This window comes from Ostrea edulis, chromosome 7, assembly GCF_947568905.1.
Source record: "Ostrea edulis chromosome 7, xbOstEdul1.1, whole genome shotgun sequence".
Lineage (NCBI taxonomy): Eukaryota > Metazoa > Mollusca > Bivalvia > Ostreida > Ostreidae > Ostrea > Ostrea edulis.
In genome coordinates, this window is record NC_079170.1 from 32,655,215 (window position 1) to 32,675,910 (window position 20,696).

Below are 20,696 nucleotides of genomic sequence, written 5' to 3' on the forward strand. Positions count from 1 at the left end.
CCAGCCAGGAGCTGAGCACGTTCGCCATTGCTTAACCTGCATGGTCAAAAGAGAGACTCTACCTCATCACTAGAAAGACTAGCTCACTAGCGGGGATGCATAGCTTGCCTCTTATACTGCTCGCTACACAAAAAATATAGAAACAGGCAATATTAAAGGTAACTAGTTCTAATTGTAACGGGGACCGTTACATATGTTCCCCAAACCTCCCCCAAATAAAATGTGACGTCCTTGTGAATCTATAGCAAAAAATCATTTTATTTTAGCCTTTAATTACATGTAGTACGTTTAATATGGTCATTTCAGTACTAAGAAATGAAAGAAAGCATTGCACGTGCATACACGCGCACGCGTGTATGATTCCGAATTTCTGTTGATGTCGTTCAACAGGCATTTGTATCATATACCCACAGTATGAATTTCATAACGTTTCCACCAAATATAAGGAAGTTATAGCGATTTTAAAATCGTCCAATCAGAATTCAGCACACGTGCATGCACGTGCTGAGCAGTAATTCTAACCACAGCAATTTATAAGGAGTACTAAGACACATCTAAAACCCTAATATCAATAGAATTTGATGAAAAACAAAAACGTTATCGTCCTTTAAAAATCGAACATTTGAAAAACGTCGCACGCGCATGCGCGTGTGCGTTGGCATTTTTTGTTACACCAATATATAGATACACATATTATCTACGTATGTTGTGAATATCATCTCATTCGCTTCATAAATAAGGAAGTAACAAACGTTTTAGTACTATCCAATCAAAATGAAGCGCACGTGCATGCGCGCGCAAATTAGTAATTTTGACCATGCAAATCAGTTAAGGGTCTCAATATCTACCTATGATATGAATATCAAGCCATTTCAATGAACAACAAAAAAGTTAGACTGATTCCAAAGTTAGTGTACAAATTTTGTAATGCATGTGCACGCGCTTGCGTGCGCGTGCAGACAAAATTACTATCATTTTTCATATCTACAAATGATATACTACCATCCTATTTAGGTTTCATATCGATCCCCTTAATATTCTGATTTTCCAATTTTTGTACCAAAATTGCAGTGCACGTGCGCGCGCGTGCATGCATGTGCAGACAAAATGACTATCACCATGCACATCTACAAACGCTATACTATCATCCTGGAAAGTTTCATATCGATCCCTTTTGTAGTTTCTGAGAACACTACCGGACAAAAAAGTACCGGAGAAAAAGAATAATAACTAGTTCTAATTGTAACGGGGACCGTTACATATGTTCCCCAAACCTCCCCCAATTAAAAAGTGATGTCCTTGTGAATCTATAGCAAAAAATCATTTTATTTCAGCCTTTAATTACATGTAGTACGTTCAATATGGTCATTTCAGTACCAAAAAAAATGAAAGAAAGCGTTGCACGCGCATACACGCGCACGCGTGTATGATTCCGAATTTTTGTTGATGTCGTTCAACAGGCATGTGTATCATATACCCACAGTGTGAATTTCATAACGTTTCCACCAAATACAAGGAAGTTATAGCGATTTTAAAATCGTCCAATCAGAATTCAGCACACGTGCATGCACGTGCTGAGCAGTAATTCTAACCACAACAATTTGTAAGGAGTAACAAGACACATCTAAACCATTAATATCAATAGAATTTGATGAAAAACAAAAACGTTATCGTCCTTTAAAAATTGAAAATTTAAAAACGTTGCACGCGCATGCGCATGTGCGTTGGCATTTTTTTTCTTACACCAATATATAGATACACATATTTTCTACATATGCTGTGAATATCATCTCATTCACTTCATAAACAAGATAGTTACAAACGTTTTAGTATTATCCAATCAAAATGAAGCGCACGTGCATGCGCGTGCAAATTGGTAATTTTGACCATGCAAATCAGTTAAGAGTCTCAATATCTACCTATGATATGAATTTCAAGCCATTTCAATGAACAACAAAAAAGTTAGACTGATTCCAAAGTTAGTGTACAAATTTTGTAATGCGCGTGCTCGCGCATGCGTACACGTGCTGACAAAATAAATATTATTTTTCATATGTACAAATGATATACTATCATCCTATTTAGGTTTTATATCGCTTCCTTCAATATTCTGATTTTCCATTTTTTGTACCAAAATTGCAATGCACGTGCGCGCGCGTGCATGCACGTGCAGACAAAATGACTATCACTATGCACATCTACAAACGCTATACTATCATCCTGGAAAGTTTCATATCGATCCCTTTTGTAGTTTCTGAGAACACTACCGGACAAAAAAGTACCGGAGAAAAAGAATAATAATAATAACTAGACACGATCTCGTTGCGAGCAACGAGTAGGTCTTCCGTCCGATTTGTTGATGCACTCGGAGTTAAAAAAAAAAAAAAAAAAAGAAGACAAATGAGTCCCAATTTAGTTTCCGACTTTAAGACACTTTAGATATAATCAATTTTTCATATCATAAGCTTCTGAAGCAAAGTTGCGGTGAAATTCGTTTGAAATTCGACTCTCCAGGCGAGCCATAAGGCCCGCGGGCCTATTTCTTGATGTCATTTGTTAGCCCTCTATAGACTCAACAACTTTAGTTCTATATGTCTTTACAAAATATTTACCTGTAAAAAGTTATTGAGATCGACCGATGTCGACAAAAAATCGACTCTACAGGCGAGCCATTAGGACCATAGGCCTATTTCTTGATATCAATCGATAGATCTCGAGAAACTGAACAACTTTTGTTCAATATGTCCTTACAAAATATTTACCAGTTACAAGTTTTTGAAATCGACTGATATCGACAAAAATCGACTCTACAGGCGAGCCATGAGGCCCACAGACCCATTTTTGGATATTGATCGATAGGTTATGACACATTGAACAACTTTTGTTCAATAATGCTTTTCAAAAAATATGTCGTTTTCAAGATATGAGGCGTCAAATATTTACGATTTTGGCCCTTAAAATCTCTAATTACGTAACATATGACCTACTTTTTGATTTGATAAGATCAAGCTCGTTGAGATGAACATTTCCGCTTCTACAACTTATTATAAAATATTAATAGTTTCTGAGATATTCTCAAAAACATTTGGACCCTTCTGAACCCCTAATTTAAAGGGCCAGCCCGTTTTGCTTGATATCGTAAGAAAGGCCTTGTCATTTTAAACATTTTTTGCTCAACAAGTATTTAGAAATTCTTTACCGTTCTCCAGTTATCTCTACAAGAAATATTTAGGGGCCAAACTGTAGCTCCCTAACGGGGCCACATAGGGAAAAAACGAAATGTACATATTGTTTAGATTATCATTCTGAACAACTTTTGTTCAATAATGCTTTTCAAAATATTTGTCGTTTTCAAGATATGAGGCGTCAATTATTTATGATTTTGGCCCTTAAAATCCCTTATTACGTAACATATGACCTACTTTTTGATTTGATAAGAACAAGCTGGTTTAGATGAACATTTCCGCTTCAATGACTTATTACAAAATATTAATAGTTTCTGAGATATTCTCATAAACCTTTGGACCCTTCTGGGCCCCTAATTTAAAGGGTCAGCCCCTTTTGCTTGATATCGTAAGAAAGGTCATGACATTTCAAACATTTTTTGTTCAACAAGTATTTAGAAATTCTTTACCGTTCTCGAGTTATTTCTAGAAGTAATTTTTAGGGGCCAAACTGTAGCTCCCTAACAGGGCCACATAGGGTAAAAACGAAATATGCATATTGTTCAGATCATCATTCTGAACAACTTTTGTTCTTTATTGCTTTTCAAAATATTTGTCGTTTTCGAGATACAAGGGGTAAAAAATTTATGGTTTTGGCCCTTAAAATTCCTTATTACGTAACATATGACCTAACTTTTTATATGAATAGATTTGGATTGTTGAGATGAACATTTTTTGTTCTTTGACTTATACCAAAATATTAACGATTTTTGAGATATTTGATCTAGACTTTGAGCCCTTCTAGATCCCTAATTGAAGGGGCTAGCCCCTAAATCTTGATATTTTCGAAAAGATCTCGTAAATGTGCACAACTTTTGTTCTACATGTCTTAACAAAATATTTGCAAGAAAAAAGATATTGGAAATCAAAGGTCAAAAATCGCCGAAATCGGCGAAAAATTTTGGCATCCATTTTTTCAGGTCCAGGCGAGCGTTTAGGCAAATCGCCTCCGGTAAAATCGAATCCCCCACAAATCTTCTAAAATGTTTACTCTATCTTGTGTAGAAATTTCAAGACTCTAGCTTCAAAACTAACGGAGGAGATGTGTGGACAACAAGGCCCTTCAAAAAGTCACTAAAAGAGAGATAACTCCTGACCGGAAGTGACGTCAAGCACGAAATTTTGCAAGCAAAGTCTCGTCACCAAAAGACATCTTTCCTGAAAATTTCGTGAAAATCAATCGAGAAATGGCTGAGAAAAACGCGTGTACTACCAAGGAAAATAATAATAATAATAATAATAATAATGAAGAAGAAGAACGCGAACAATAATAGTAAGGTCTTCCACAGGAGACGGAAGACCTTAATAAGAAACAGAGTAAAAACAATATGTTCCCAAACTTTGTTTGGGGAACATAATAACTAGTTCTAATTGTAACGGGGACCGTTACAGATGTTCCCCAAACCTCCCCCAATTAAAAAGTGATGTTCTTGTGAATCTATAGGAAAAAATCATTTTATTTTAGCCTTTAATTACATGTAGTACGTTCAATATGGTCATTTCAGAACCAAGAAATGAAAGAAAGCGTTGCACGTGCATACACGCGCACGCGTGTATGATTCCGAATTTCTGTTGATGTCGTTCAACAGGCATTTGTATCATATACCCACAGTATGAATTTCACAACGTTTCCACCAAATATAAGGAAGTTATAGCGATTTTAAAATCGTCCAATCAGAAATCAGCACACGTGCATGCATGTGCTGAGCAGTAATTCTAACCACAGCAATTTGTAAGGAGTACCAAGATACATCTAAACCCCTAATATGAATAGAATTTGATGAAAAACAAAAACGTTATCGTCCTTTAAAAATTGAACATTTAAAAAACGTCTCACGCGCATGCGCGTGTTCGTTGGCATTTTTTATTACACCAATATATAGATACACATATTGTCTACATATGCTGTGAATATCATCTCATTCGCTTCATAAATAAGATAGTTACATACGTTTTAGCATTATCCAATCAAAATGAAGCGCACGTGCATGCGCGTGCAAATTGGTAATTTTGACCATGTAAATCAGTTAAGGGTCTCAATATCTACCTATGATATGAATTTCAAGCCATTTCAATGAACAACAAAAAAGTTAGACTGATTCCAAAGTTAGCGTACAAATTTTGTAATGCGCGTGCTCGCGCATGCGTGCGCGTGCTGGCAAAATAACTATTATTTTTCATATGTACAAATGATATACTATCATCCTATTTAGGTTTTATATCGCTTCCTTCAATATTCTGATTTTCCATTTTTTGTACCAAAATTGCAATGCACGTGCGCGCGCGTGCATGCACGTGCAAACAAAATGACTATCACTATGCACATCTACAAACGCTATACTATCATCCTGGAAAGTTTCATATCGATCCCTTTTGTAGTTTCTGAGAACACTACCGGACAAAAAAGTACCGGAGAAAAAGAATAATAACTAGAAACTCATTACTAGTAATGAGTAGGTCTTCCGTTAGACCACTTCCGGTAAAGAGCTTTATATTCCTACGAAAATCATTTAAATGTATCAGAAAATGTGCCTTAACAATGAATGAGAAATGTATTGTCGAATTTTTTATTCCTTTCTCGTAACTTTCGGTGACGACCGGAAGTACTATTCAGATGCGTTTTCCTATAAATGACAGCGACTCTTTACTGTCGATATTCCCTGAAAATTTCACGCCTCTATCTGAAAGATTTCTCAACAAAAAGAAGTAGACTAGAGAAAGAAAAAGTAGTAGGTTACTACCGACCGGAAGTCAATTTTGAAAAATAAAATTATCAAAACTTTAGAAGTTGATACTTTTATTAAGACATGTGAAAATCATATGAAAGACTTCAAATATAAGCGAGATTTATGGGAACAAAGAGACGAAAAGTAAAAAGATATTTTATCAAGAAACCGGAAGTAGTCGTTTTGACTACCGACAGAGTCAATATTCTTTTGACACTTTGAAAGAGAGTTGATAAACTAGTATAAGTTTCAATGTAAAGAAAAAAGTTTGAAATTTGCCATTCTTTCCATCACTTCCGTTGACGACAGGAAGTGACGGTCGACATGTTCAACCCCCTGCTGCACGCTTACAAACGGAGAATGATCATCCCTGAATATTTGATGAACCTATATTTTACCTTTTCCAAGAAAAATATTGGGCAAAATTCCTTTTGAGAAACAGAAAATCGGCCATATTTTCCGACCGGAAGTGAATGTTGTAAATACAAAAATAATTATAGCAAGGTCATTTCATAAGACATTATTCCTGAAAATTTCAAGAAAATCTATCCACCATCTCTGAGAAATCACTCGAAGAAATCGGAAAATCGACATTTTTCAAATACTTCCGGTATAGACCGGAAGTGACGGACGAAAAAATTGAATGTATGTGTACAATGGACTAATGTTAGTTGATCAACTCTACAAGTTTCAAGCGTCTATCTATATTCATTATTGAGAAACTGAAAAAACAAGGTTTGAATATGTCCACCCCATATCTCACGACCGGAAGTGAATTTTACAAAAATATTTCAATTTACACTAGACATTTATAATGTCTATAACATATGTAAAATTCAAATCATTAACTTGTTTTATGACCGAGATTTATGGTACTGAAAAATGAGAGAATGAATAGTTTTTCTTTCATATAACCGGAAGTTGGAGATTCAACTTCCGGTGGGATCAATAGTTTTTGAGAATTAGAACGAGACCTAATAAACCGATATAGGTTTCAATTTGAAAGAAAAAAGTTTGAAATTTATGATTTATTAATCACTTCCGGTGACGACCGGAAGTGCCGGCGGACATTCTTACCCCCCTACTGCACCCCTACAAAGTGAGATCTATCAACTCTGAAATTTTGGTGACTCTATCTTTTAGCGTTTCTGAGAAAAACGATTGACAACGAAAACAGCTCATAAGCCGTATTTGCCGACCGGAAGTGAATTTTACAAAAATATTTGACGTTACTCTAGACATTTATAGTAACTATAATATATGTAAAATTCAACTCATTAACTAGTTTCATGACCGAGATTTATGGCACTGAAAAATGAGAGAATGAATAGTCTTTCTTTGATATAACCGGAAGTTGGAGATTCAACTTCCGGTGGGGTCAACATTTTTTGAGAATTAGAACGAGATATAGTAAACCAAAGTAGGTTTCAATTTGAAAGAAAAAAGTTTGAAATTGATGATTTATTTGATCACTTCCGGTGACGACCGGAAGTGACGGCGACAAAAAATATTATGTGCATGCACCATAGAGAAAATAGATCTATCATCCCTGAAAGTTTCATTCGATTATCTTTAGTGGTTTTCAAGTTTACCCCCGGACAAAGTTTCTTTCAAAAACCGGAAAATCGGACGTATCTGACGAACGGAAGTGAATTTTGAAAAAATGAAAAAAATGCCTTGAGGTACCATCGTTCCCTATAACCTGTGAAAGTTTCAGGAAAATCCATCCAACGGTCTCGGAGACGAAAGGGAAAAAAAATAATAATAATAACTAGAAACTCATTACTAGTAATGAGTAGGTCTTCCGTTAGATCACTTCCGGTAAAGAGCTTTCTGTTCCTACGAAAACCATTTAAATATATCAGAAAATGTGCCTTAACAATGAATGAGAAATGTATTATCGAATTTTTTACTCATTTCTCGTAACTTCCGGTGATGACCGGAAGTACTATTCAGATGCGTTTTCCTATAAATGACAGCGACTCTTTACTGTCGATATTCCCTGAAAATTTCACGTCTCTATCTGAAAGAGTTCTCAACAAAAAGAAGTAGACTAAAGAAAGAAAAAGTAGTAGGTTACTATCGACCGGAAGTCAATTTTGAAAAACAAACTGATCCAAACTCTAGAAGTTGATACTTTTATTATGACATGTGACAATCATATGAAAGACTTCAAATATAAGCGAGATTTATGGGGACAAAGAGACGAAAAGTAAAAAGATATTTTATCAAGAAACCGGAAGTAGTCGTTTTGACCACCGACAGACTCAATATTATTTTGACACTTTGAAAGAGAGTTGATAAACTAGTATAGGTTTCAATTTAAAAGAAAAAGTTTGAAATTTGCGATTCTTTCCATCACTTCCGTTGACGACAGGAAGTGACGGTCGACATGTTCAACCCCCTACTGCACGCCTACGAAGTGAGATCTATTAACTCTGAAAATTTGGTGACTCTATCTTTTACCGTTTCTGAGAAAAACGCTGGACAAGATATCTTGTAAAAAGACGAAAATTGGACATATCTTGCGACCGGAAGTGAATTTTGAAAAAATGAAAAAAAAACGCCTCGAGGTACCATCGTAGTCTATAACCTGTGAAAGTTTCAGGAAAATCCATCCAACGGTCTAGGAGACGAAAGGGAAAAAAAAAAAATAATAACTAGACACGATCTCGTTGCGAACAACGAGTAGGTCTTCCGTCCGATTTGTTGATGCACTCGGAGTTAAAAAAAAAAAAAAAAAGACAAATGAGTCCCAATTTAGTTTCCGACTTTAAGACACTTTAGATATAATCAATTTTTCATATCATAAGCTTCTGAAGCAAAGTTGCGGTGAAATTCGTTTGAAATTCGACTCTCCAGGCGAGCCATAAGGCCCGTGGGCCTATTTCTTGATGTCATTTGTTAGCCCTCTATAGACTCAACAACTTTAGTTCTATATGTCTTTACAAAATATTTACCTGTAAAAAGTGATTGAGATCGACCGATATCGACAAAAAATCGACTCTACAGGCGAGCCATTAGGACCATAGGCCTATTTCTTGATATCAATCGATAGATCTCGATAAACTGAACAACTTTTGTTCAATATGTCCTTACAAAATATTTACCAGTTACAAGTTTTTGAAATCGACTGATATCGACAAAAATCGACTCTACAGGCGAGCCATGAGGCCCACAGACCCATTTTTGGATATTGATCGATAGGTTATGACACATTGAACAACTTTTGTTCAATAATGCTTTTCAAAAAATATGTCGTTTTCAAGACATGAGGCGTCAAATATTTACGATTTTGGCCCTTAAAATCTCTAATTACGTAACATATGACCTACTTTTTGATTTGATAAGATCAAGCTCGTTGAGATGAACATTTCCGCTTCTACAACTTATTATAAAATATTAATAGTTTCTGAGATATTCTCAAAAACATTTGGACCCTTCTGAACCCCTAATTTAAAGGGCCAGCCCGTTTTGCTTGATATCGTAAGAAAGGCCTTGTCATTTTAAACATTTTTTGCTCAACAAGTATTTAGAAATTCTTTACCGTTCTCCAGTTATCTCTACAAGAAATATTTAGGGGCCAAACTGTAGCTCCCTAACGGGGCCACATAGGGAAAAAACGAAATGTACATATTGTTTAGATTATCATTCTGAACAACTTTTGTTCAATAATGCTTTTCAAAATATTTGTCGTTTTCAAGATATGAGGCGTCAATTATTTATGATTTTGGCCCTTAAAATCCCTTATTACGTAACATATGACCTACTTTTTGATTTGATAAGAACAAGCTGGTTTAGATGAACATTTCCGCTTCAATGACTTATTACAAAATATTAATAGTTTCTGAGATATTCTCATAAACCTTTGGACCCTTCTGGGCCCCTAATTTAAAGGGTCAGCCCCTTTTGCTTGATATCGTAAGAAAGGTCATGACATTTCAAACATTTTTTTGTTCAACAAGTATTTAGAAATTCTTTACCGTTCTCGAGTTATTTCTAGAAGTAATTTTTAGGGGCCAAACTTTTGTTCTTTATTGCTTTTCAAAATATTTGTCGTTTTCGAGATACAAGGGGTAAAAAATTTATGGTTTTGGCCCTTAAAATCCCTTATTACGTAACATATGACCTAACTTTTTATATGAATAGATTTGGATTGTTGAGATGAACATTTTTTGTTCTTTGACTTATACCAAAATATTAACGATTTTTGAGATATTTGATCTAGACTTTGAGCCCTTCTAGATCCCTAATTGAAGGGGCTAGCCCCTAAATCTTGATATTTTCGAAAAGATCTTGTAAATGTGCACAACTTTTGTTCTACATGTCTTAACAAAATATTTGCAAAAAAAAAGATATTGGAGATCAAAGGTCAAAAATCGCCGAAATCGGCGAGAAATTTTGGCATCCATTTTTTCAGGTCCAGGCGAGCGTTTAGGCAAATCGCCTCCGGTAAAATCGAATCCCCCATAAATCTTCTAAAATGTTTACTCTATCTTGTGTAGAAATTTCAAGACTCTAGCTTCAAAACTAACGGAGGAGATGTGTGGACATCAAGGCCCTTCAAAAAGTCACTAAAAGAGAGATAACTCCTGACCGGAAGTGACGTCAAGCACGAAATTTTGCAAGCAAAGTCTCGTCACCAAAAGACATCTTTACTGAAAATTTCGTGAAAATCAATCGAGAAATGGCTGAGAAAAACGCGTGTACTACCAAGGAAAATAATAATAATAATGAAGAAGAAGAACGCGAACAATAATAGTAAGGTCTTCCGCAGGAGACGGAAGACCTTAATAATAATAATAAGAAGAAGAAACAGAGTAAAACCAATATGTTCCCAAACTTTGTTTGGGGAACATAATAAGAAACAGAGTAAAACCAATATGTTCCCAAACTTTGTTTGGGGAACATAATAAGAAACAGAGTAAAAACAATATGTTCCGAAACTTTGTTTGGGGAACATAATAATAATAAGAAACAGAGTAAAAACAATGTGTTCCCAAACTTTGTTTGGGGAACATAATAAGAAACAGAGTAAAAACAATATGTTCCCAAACTTTGTTTGGGGAACATAGATATAGAAACAGATAATAAGATAGATATAGAAACAGACAATAAGATGAATATAGACACAAACAATAAGATAAATATAGACAGAGACAATAAGATAAATATAGACACAGACAATAAGATAAATATATTTAGATCTAAAACTTCATAGTTATTTCGGATTTCAAACATTTCGGTTGAGCATTACTGAAGAGACATTATTTGTCGAAATGTGCATCTTGTGCATCAAAATTGGTACCGTATAAGTTTTACATACAATAAGGTAAATATAGAAACAGGCAATAAGATAAATATAGAAACAGACAATAAGATAAATATAGAAACATATAATAAGATAAATATAGAAACAGACAATAAGGCAAATATAGACACAGACAATAAGATAGATATAGACACAGACAATAAGATAAATATAGACAAAGACAATGAGATAAATACAGAAACAGACAATAAGATAAATATAGAAACAGACAATAAGATACATACAGAAACAGACAATAAGATAAATATAGACACAGACAATAAGATAAATATAGACACAGACAATAAGATAAATATAGACACAGACAATAAGATAGATATAGAAACAGACAATAAGATAAATATAGACACAGACAATAAGATAAATATAGACAGAGACAATAAGATGAATATAGAAACAGACAATAAGATAAATATAGAAACAGACAATAAGATAGATATAAACACAGACAATAAGATAAATATAGACACAGACAATAAGATAAATATAGACACAGACAATAAGATAAATATAGACACAGACAATAAGATAAATATAGAAACAGACAATAGAATAAATATAGACACAGACAATAAGATAGATATAGACAGAGACAATAAGATGAATATAGAAACAGACAATAAGATAAATATAGAAACAGACAATAAGATAGATATAAACACAGACAATAAGATAAATATAGACACAGACAATAAGATAAATATAGACACAGACAATAAGATAAATATAGACACAGACAATAAGATAAATATAGAAACAGACAATAGAATAAATATAGACACAGACAATAAGATAGATATAGAAACATACAATAAGATAAATATAGACACAGACAATAAGATAAATATAGACACAGACAATAAGATAAATATAGACACAGACAATAAGATGAATATAGACACAGACAATAGAATAAATATAGACACAGACAATAAGATAAATATAGACACAGACAATAAGATAAATATAGACACAGACAATAAGATAAATATAGACACAGACAATAAGATAAATATAGACACAGACAATAAGATAAATATAGAAACAGACAATAGAATAAATATAGACACAGACAATAAGATAGATATAGACAGAGACAATAAGATGAATATAGAATCAGACAATAAGATAAATATAGAAACAGACAATAAGATAGATATAAACACAGACAATAAGATAAATATAGACACAGACAATAAGATAAATATAGACACAGACAATAAGATAAATATAGAAACAGACAATAGAATAAATATAGATACAGACAATAAGATAGATATAGAAACATACAATAAGATAAATATAGACACAGACAATAAGATAAATATAGACACAGACAATAAGATAAATATAGACACAGACAATAAGATGAATATAGACACAGACAATAGAATAAATATAGACACAGACAATAAGATAAATATAGACACAGACAATAAGATAAATATAGACACAGACAATAAGATAAATATAGACACAGACAATAAGATAAATATAGACACAGACAATAAGATAAATATAGAAACAGGCAATAAGATAAATACAGAAACAGACAATAAGATAAATATAGAAATAGACAATAAGATAAATACAGAAACAGACAATAAAATAAATATAGACAGAGACAATAAGATAAATATAGACACAAACAATAAGATAAATATAGACACAGACAATAAGATATATATAGACACAGACAATAAGATAAATATAGACACAGACAATAAGATAAATATAGAAACAGACAATAAGATGAATATAACACAGACAATAAGATAAATATAGAATCAGACAATAAGATAGATATAGACACAGACAATAAGATAAATATAGACACAAAAAATAAGATAAATATAGACAGAGACAATAAGATAAATATAGACACAGACAGCAAGATAAATATAAACACAGACAATAAGATATATATAGAAACAGACAATAAGATAAATATAGACACAGACAATAAGATAAATATAGACACAGACAATAAGATAAATATAGAAACATACAATAAGATAAATATAGAAACATACAGTAAGGTGTAGAAGTATCACTTTTCATACATACACAATAAAGCAATGGTAGTTATAACGATCTAATTCAAAGATACAACTTGTCATTAGGTTGGATAAGCACCCCCCTTGAAGGTCACACTCGCGGCGACCCCTATATATTGATTAGGTAAATGGGGGTAATCCATAGTCAAACTCAGTATCAAAAGAACGTTCTAACAGTTGTTATAACACTCCAGACAAGGTATGCGCCACTTTAGGCGCAGAAGCGCAAAATTTCGAACTGGGTCCGTCGTCCTTAACAACAGGTTGTATTAACCTATCATCAGATCAACCATAGATTGGAGTAATGTTGACCTTAATCGTGAAACCTCTCTATAAACAACTTATTCGTCATTAATCTGTCTCTTTCTAAACATTCATCACATACTAAATATGCTCTCACCTATCGCATCAGTTAAGATACATACATGTAAACTACATATCCAGTTTATAGTAGTACATTACTACATAAATATGGGAAATTGACAATGATGTTTTAGGTTTGCTATCAACATCTGCGTTCAATAAAGTGTCTAAATATGAAGCATCTAGGTGGACTCTGTCGAGCCTCTCAGCCCAAGTTCACAGGGATATATCGAATACAGATATGAATGAAAATTAGTATATTGTTAATTGATAAAACTTCGTCATTATACAATGTATTTAAATGTCGAGTTGAACGCAACAATAAGAATTTTTCTCTCGTCGTGAAGAAGCGTTGGGGAAAATTCTGCCGCATAAGAATACACAAACTGGTTAGCTAATAAAGGAACAATATGTGTCCATGGGAATTCCTACAGACTGTTGGAAACCTAATCATCAATGACGAAGTATAGATTTTTAATGAGGAACTCCAGAAACTTTTTGATATCAACTTCAGATTACGTGTCCGTAGAGTCAGAGTGGTGTTTAGCATGGTGATGTGTAGAGAACTGATCACAAGATATAAATATTTCAGTGTTTATGTTTATTGATTGATTGATTGTTATTATTTAACGTCCCTTTCGACAATATTTCACTCATATGGAGACGTCACCATTGTCGGTGAGGGGCCGCATAATTTAGCCTTTTGCTCGGCTCTTATGACTTTTCAGCAGGGAGGGGTCTTTATCCTGTCAAACCTGCTGTGACACGAGACCTCGGTTTTTGTGGTCTCAATTGAAGGACCGCCCCATTTAGTCGCCTCTTACGATACGCAAGGAGTACTGAGGACCTACTCTAACCCAGATCCCCACGGGAGTATTTTTATTGAAAAAACAGCTGTCTTTGATATCAAAATAACTGGTCGTTAACTTATCATTAGGATTAGTGGTCGTTAACTTATCATGAGGATTAGTGGTGTAAAGTATTGACAAGTTGTACGCTTTGATGTTGTTTGCTTTGAAAGAATGCAATATCAAACATATTCAGTTCTGTAGAAAGAAAATAAGTAGATTTTCTTTTTTCATATCAAATACAACAATATCAAGAGATCCATCGTTCACACAAGCAGTTACATCTTTCCCCATTAGATCCGTATCATGTACCCTCCCATAAAGGGTCAGAGTGCAAACTATTCTTGAATCTGCGTATCAGTTTCAGAAATTGTGAACGTGTTATACAGTTCTATCGGGCGAAGATTATCAAATAGGAATTTTTATTTCTTACGTATCATATGAAATACTGCTCTAAGCAAAGATATATATATATATATATATATATATATATATATATATATATATATATATATATATACACCGTCTAAGTTATAATTACCTCGCGATGCTGTCATACGTAATCTACTATATCATTGGGGAGGAAAGCGAGATACATCTATTTAACTTATAATTACTTTAAAATAGACCGCATACTAAGGAAACAAATCAAGATTCGTGCACTAATGAATATATTAGTATAACTTATTTTAATGCATTTTAATTTTTAAATCCACATCATGTCCTTAAGATGTTTTTTTTTAAAATATGAATCACCATTTCATGCTAATAATACAAAAAATTCTCGAATGTTCTGCACTATCGATGATAGTATTGTAGTCCAAAATATTAAATCAATGCACAAAAATTAAAAAGAAAACTAAAGCTGAATGTAAATGAGATCATTAAAAAGAGGTCACTTGTCAGTGATGGTTTGATAGACAGAGAGGTCACTTGTCACTGATGATTTGATTGACAGTGAAGCTCTCGCACAAGGAAGATTCAGATAGTGTAAAATTGTTTCATAATCGAAACTAATTCATATTAGATTCAATTCTTCAAAGATGAAAGAGGGGTTCTTGATATCAATATTAAGTATTTGGTGGGTTCGTCTTGCCGCTACACAAGGAACGTTTGACTCTGTTGTGAACAATGCCATCCAGGTTGCATTAAGGGGTGAGGCAGGTGGGGTACCCCAGCAGGCAGCTTTCGGACTGCCGTCAGGGTCCTCACCATCCCAAGCTGTTGGATCGATTCCTGTAAGTAAGTATATAGAACATGATATGTAGTATCATATCATTATGTCTTTGTATAAACTGTAAACCAACTTTTATTCGAGGATACTTCATTTCGCGCTTCACTTGTGGTAAACTGGTTCGCGACAAGAAATATTCTCGATGATGAGGTTCTCGCAAATGTTTTTCGCAAGCGAATAAAAGTTGGTGTAGAACATATCTATTTGAACATTTTCTATCTCTGAGACAGGATATATGAACGATGAATGTAATCATGAGTTCTTGTAAAACTATTTTTAGCATGCACGTTTTGTTCTCAGACTCGAACTCCGATCTCTAAATCGTACTCATACCCAAAAGTGAAGATTATAGAACTTTTATAAGATTATGCTTATACTAAAATGGAGTACATGCTCCAAATATTTGGAGTATGCTTTGGAGCTTGCTTAGAGTTGTACTCAAAAGAAACATGACGGAGTTTGAGTATGAGTACGGTACGAGTTTTATAACCTCCAGGTCTGGTTTATGAACATTAGCTTTCTCAGTGCGTGGTTTTGTGTGCGGGATTATCTGGTTAGTGCCATCACCCAATGCCTGTACACTTGAAGGCAAGTTAAAAACGTTGGCTTACATTGGTAGTTTGCATGCTGTTCAATTTTATATTGCAGTATATGATAAATATTAAAGTATAGTTTAGTTTGTTCAATTTTATGATCTTTCAGTTTTGATTATACAAATGTATTATAGTAAATCGTGGCTATCTAGCTAAACTCACCACTTGGTCTGTGTATACAACACGGTAAGTTCCTCGATGTTGTAGACAGCGAGTCAATAACTTGAGTCGATATAGCCCAAGGGCAGCGGTGTATTAGGAACTGGTCTGTGGAACACGTCTATTTTGGTAGGGAAATCACAATCAATTCTGGAACTAACAGTTCACACTGTACTTCCGGTTGGTATAGACAGCTCAACCAGTTGAATCATCCAGAATTACTACTATATCCTTCTAACGCTATTGGAATCCATTTCCTGAAAGATTTTGTTAGGATCCCAAATACTTCATTAAAGAACAGTTACGCTCATAGTAAACTGAAATTTACTCAAACTTCATTGAAAGAATTGACGAATACGTCATCGGTGTTTACTTTATCTGAATGCATTACTAATAAAACAGATCAAATGGAAGTAACAACTATAATATGCTGTATTTTCAAGTTAATATTCCAATTTAAGCAGTTCATTGACATTGAATTCCAAATTATGTAATTTTTCTGTTATCAATACCATTAAGAGTTGAAATACTGTATGTCTTTGAATATATTTTCGAATCTATTTCATTCTCTTAATTAAATTTGTATGACCTTTATTACACATGTACTCCATACGTGTGACATTCGTTGTATTCATTGTTTTTATTACAATGAAAGAACTTGTATCCAAATATATGTATATATATTACAATAAATATCTTTATAACAAAAGCATATATCCTTACCTGGGTTTTATTTGAATATACATGTTCGAAATACTTTATAGCAGTTCTTTTTTGCGCCGGTCTAAAACTTGGCGATTTGCTGAATCAAATCTATGGTAATAAGCATAGCAGAATAAGTTTTGGCAGACAACGAAGTTATCTCTCTTGCAAATTTGGGTGCATAAAAGGCGAATATAACGAACAGTGATCACTCTCACTACTGCATATTTAGCGAGTGAAATTTTGGCGGAACGCTATCTAATCGCTGAAATAAGCCACATGTATACGGTATATCATACAACATGCCAATTATTAGTCCGTTCTTCACAGACTAATATTTATTCCGTTTAACTGATCAAGATATAGGCGAGTGTGACCAGTCGACAGGGGACGCTTACTCCTCCTAGACACCTGATCTTACCTCTGGTGTGTCCAAGGTTATAAATGTCCTGCTCTTAATTTTGTATTCCGTATAGGAGTTATTCTTTATGTAAATTGAGATCGATCACCGTTCGCCATTTTCGCTTTGTCAATCTATCACACCTCAGAATACCTGCATAACACATTGAATTTTAATCGGATGACCTTAGGTTTGAGGGTCATTGCACACATTCTTGTTAAAACAGTATTTCTGAATTTACAAAGCTAGTAAGCTGGTTCTCTTCTAAAATGTGTTTGCCACAGATGCGGGAGAAACCAGTGGACAGAGGACGCTTATTCCTCCTAGGCACCTAATCCCACCTCTGGTATATCCAGGCGTCCGTGTTTGCCTATAACTCTTTATTTTATATTACGTATAGGAGTTATGAGATTGATTACTGTTCGTTTTCGTCAACTTTCTCCTCAAGACTGTGGAAAAGTTATGACATTGATTTAAATCCTTTAAACAAAATAATCCGTTTTCCTTGTTACACTGTCAAGCACCATCAATAACATTAATTCCTGTCATGTATCGCTAATTGCTGTAAATTTATCATTAATTCCTGTCATGTATCGCTAATTGCTGTACATCTATCATTAATTCCTGTCATGTATCGCTAATTGCTGTAAATTTATCATTAATTCCTGTCATGTATCGCTAATTGCTGTAAATGTATCATTAATTCCTGTCATATATCGCTAATCATGTATCGCTAATTGCTGTAAATTTATCATTAATCCCTGTCATATATCGCTAATTGCTGTACATGTATCATTAATTCCTGTCATGTATCGCTAATTGCTGTAAATTTATCATTAATTCCTGTCATGTATCGCTAATTCCTGTAAATGTATCATTAATTCCTGTCATATATCGCTAATCATGTATCGCTTATTGCTGTAAATTTATCGTTAATCCCTGTCATGTATCGCTAATTGCTGTACATGTATCATTAATTCCTGTCATGTATCGCTAATTGCTGTAAATTTATCATTAATTCCTGTCATGTATCGCTAATTCCTGTAAATGTATCATTAATTCCTGTCATATATCGCTAATCATGTATCGCTTATTGCTGTAAATTTATCGTTAATCCCTGTCATGTATCGCTAACTGCTGTAAATTTATCATTAATTCCTGTCATGTATCGCTAATTGCTGTAAATTTATCATCAATTCCTGTCATGTATCGCTAATTGCTGTAAATTTATCCTTAATTCCCGTCATGTATCGCTAATTCCTGTAAATGTATCATTAATTCCTGTCATGTATCGCTAATCATGTATCAATTATTGCCGTAAATTTATCCTTAATTCCTGTCATGTATCGCTAATTGCAGTAAATTTATCCTTAATTCCTGTCATGTATCGCCAATTGCTGTAAATGTATCATTAATTCCTGTCATGTATCGCTAATCATGTATCAATTATTGCCGTAAATTTATCCTTACTTCCTGTCATATATCGCTAATCATGTATCGATTATTGCCGTAAATTTATCCTTAATTCCTGTCATGTATCGCTAATTGCAGTAAATTTATCCTTAATTCCTGTCATGTATCGCCAATTGCTGTAAATGTATCATTAATTCCTGTCATGTATCGCTAATCATGTATCAATTATTGCCGTAAATTTATCCTTACTTCCTGTCATATATCGCTAATCATGTATCGATTATTGCCGTAAATTTATCCTTAATTCCTGTCATGTATCGCTAATTGCAGTAAATTTACCCTTAATTCCTGTCATGTATCGCCAATTGCTGTAAATTTATCATTAATTCCTGTCATGTATCACTAATTACTGTAAATTCATCATTAATTCCTGTCATATATCGCTAATCATGTATCGCTAATTGCTGTAAATTTATCCTTAATTCCTGTCATGTATCGCTAATTGCTGTAAATTTATCCTTAATTCCTGTCATGTATCGCTAATTGATGTAAATATATCATTAATTCCAGTCATGTATCGCTAATTGCTGAAAATGTATCATTAACTCCTGTCATGTATCGTTAATTGCTGTAAATTTATCCTTAATTCCTGTCATGTATCGCTAATTGCTGTAAATTTATCCTTAATTCCTGTCATATATCGCTAATCATGTATCGATTATTGCCGTACATTTATCCTTAATTCCTGTCATGTATCGCTAATTGCTGTACATGTATCATTAATTCCTGTCATGTATCGCTAATTGCTGTAAATTTATCATTAATTCCTGTCATGTATCGCTAATTCCTGTAAATGTATCATTAATTCCTGTCATATATCGCTAATCATGTATCGCTTATTGCTGTAAATTTATCGTTAATCCCTGTCATGTATCGCTAATTGCTGTACATGTATCATTAATTCCTGTCATGTATCGCTAATTGCTGTAAATTTATCATTAATTCCCGTCATGTATCGCTAATTGCTGTAAATTTATCATTAATTCCTGTCATATATCGCTAATCATGTATCGCTTATTGCTGTAAATGTATCCTTAATTCCTGTCATGTATCGCTAATTGCTGTAAATTTATCCTTAATTCCTGTCATGTATCGCTTATTGCTGTAAATTTATCCGTAATTCCTGTCATATATCGCTAATTCCTGTAAATGTATCATTAATTCCAGTCATGTATCGCTAATTCCTGTAAATGTATCATTAATTCCTGTCATGTATCGCTAATTGATGTAAATATATCGTTAATTCCAGTCATGTATCACTAATTGCTATAAATTTATCGTTAATTGTTGCAGCAAGTAGAACTTAATTTTGAGAAAGCTTCCTGACATGTCTAGTTTATGGCTTATAAATATGTTCGTCGTCATCTCTTAAACGTTATAACGAACAGTATGCTCAAGCAAAATGTTTTGTTTTGGAAGGCGTCGGGTGTCACTAAAGCTCTTGCCTAGTGGATCGGTCTAGTGCGCCTGTCACATGCTGATAGAAGTTCCGCAGGTCGTCAATTCAACCCCGGTGACTATTCAGATAAAATAGTGTGCTTAATATATATCAGATGTTCACATTCATACCATCTATAATGCAAAT

At 33.8% G+C, this 20,696-nt stretch overlaps 1 protein-coding gene across 1 annotated transcript in view; it reads left to right on the plus strand.

Moving 5' to 3' along the window:
• Positions 1-20,696, plus strand: part of LOC130048029 (peroxidase-like protein) — a 34,450-nt gene that overhangs the window by 1,140 nt on the left and 12,614 nt on the right. The window lies entirely within an intron of this gene.